The sequence below is a fragment of the Anopheles aquasalis genome, chromosome 2 (assembly GCF_943734665.1).
Source record: "Anopheles aquasalis chromosome 2, idAnoAquaMG_Q_19, whole genome shotgun sequence".
NCBI lineage: Eukaryota > Metazoa > Arthropoda > Insecta > Diptera > Culicidae > Anopheles > Anopheles aquasalis.
The window spans coordinates 7,472,501-7,474,303 of record NC_064877.1 but is presented as its reverse complement, the minus strand read 5'-3'; the positions used below and the strand labels follow the sequence as shown (position 1 = coordinate 7,474,303).

Below are 1,803 nucleotides of genomic sequence, written 5' to 3'. Positions count from 1 at the left end.
TAGACCCGTCTAGACCGGCGGACAAGTTCCCGGCATATTGCACCACTACACAGAACACAGGAATGGCAAACGGAGAGACCCCTTTCATTACGATGCTCTGCCCGGCTGCTTGATCTTGCCCGTATAAAGATTCGCCCGGCAGGCAAACACTCCCCTGGCGGTCCAATGTTCTGATATGTAACCCCCGATTTATCATCTTCCAACCAACCGAACACACACTTTACTACCTCGTGGACGTTGTGGCGGTAAAACGTTCTGATAAACAACCACCCAGCATCGTCAGGCCCAGCATCAGCAACAGCAGCAGGTTATAGAGCGGCGATTTATTGGCGCACGCCACGACGTGTGTGTCTGCGTGTGGCGCAAACGGTTGAGCGAGGCGCGGACTGAACGGCGGAGTCGGACCGTTCATTATATTTACGCATCGCCCTTTCGCCGCTCATAGTTCCCTCAGCTGTTCAACTGATCGGACCGTACGGTTGGTGCTCCTTCACTGCTGCTGCTTGCGCTTCTGGTTGCGTTCCGTTCTGAGTCTGGAATCGTGCTGTGAATCGTGTGTGCTGTGTATCGTGTGTGCTATTTTTGATCCGCCAATCGATCTTCTGTGATCTTCATCCATAATTCAGGAGCTGCGCCCCTCTCATCAGGTACGCATGTGCAAACGCAGCCAACCGCCTCCAGTGTCGGGTGTTTACGTATTGGATTGAAATTATGTACTCCTTTCCTGGACCGATAGCCGGAACACACTCGATTGCAAGTCCCGTTTCGTTGCGATCGCCGCATAAAAACACGACCTACACCAACCGATGCAACGTTGTGCAGATATATACCGAGGGGAAGATTCGTTCGTTGCTCGCTATCCGCATCCTGTTGCGTCTGGGCCAGAGTGCAATGCGCATCCCTGAGCCCTGTCCCCTCAGCGTGTATTCTGGTGCTTTCTGCGTGAACGACGCGCTATCGTCGACGTCGTTCTCGTTCCCCTTTTCCCACTGCGATTGGCGGATCTGGTGAGAACCGGCACAGGCGATATTTTTAGCGATTCATGCGGAGGAACGATTTACGATGCGAGTATCATCATCATGCTGCTCCCACCGCGCTGACTGATATGCGTGCTTGCGAATGTCACCGAGCCGATGGCCTCGGTCGAGGCCACAACTTTTTCCATCGGGAATTATGAGACGCAGCGTACGATGGAAGTAAGAAGAGCTGCAGTAGGCTGTTGCTGCACCACAAGATCCAGCCAGCCAGCAGAATATGGCGGAAGTGAATGTGCGTGCGACTAGCTAGTCGAGAAACTAGTTTCTTGGTTTCGATCGTTCGGTCGATTGGATGATCGAGGAACCAATCGAGGAAACTCCAGCCATCTGCAGTCCTGCACCCTTATTTCCTTGAGAAACCATAGAGTGACATGGTTTGGGTGTTTCTCGGATGCGTCGTAGTAGGCGAGCTCCCCTGAAACCGTTGGCGCAAAGAGAATCGCTTTTTTTGGTGGCATTATAACGTGTCATCGCTGCACGCGATCGTCAGACGCGGGGCGACCGTTGATACAACAACACGATCCACACGCGAACACAGAGACGCACAGAGAAGAGCGGGGGAGACGGCGCCAATGTGGACTTTGTACCCGCACGAGAGTTGACCGCGGGCATCTCGCCGTTGCAGCCGGTTGTGGTTGTCGCTACGGGTTTTTTGCTACGGGATCCATCTTTCACATGAATTCCCCCCTTTTCGGTCTCGTCGTTGAACTGGCCAAGAAAAAGCAACTCTCTCACTCTCTTGCTCTCTCTCTCTCTTTCTGTTGGC

At 53.4% G+C, this 1,803-nt stretch overlaps 1 protein-coding gene across 1 annotated transcript in view; it reads left to right on the top strand.

Annotated features, from left to right (window-relative positions):
- Positions 1 to 459: 459 nt before the first annotated feature.
- LOC126571993 (uncharacterized) overlaps positions 460 to 1,803 on the top strand; it is an 8,714-nt gene continuing 7,370 nt past the window's right edge. Inside the window, exon 1 of the mRNA XM_050230961.1 lies at positions 460 to 647. The gene's annotated coding sequence lies outside the window, so the exon portion shown is untranslated. The remainder of the gene's footprint in view (positions 648 to 1,803) is intronic.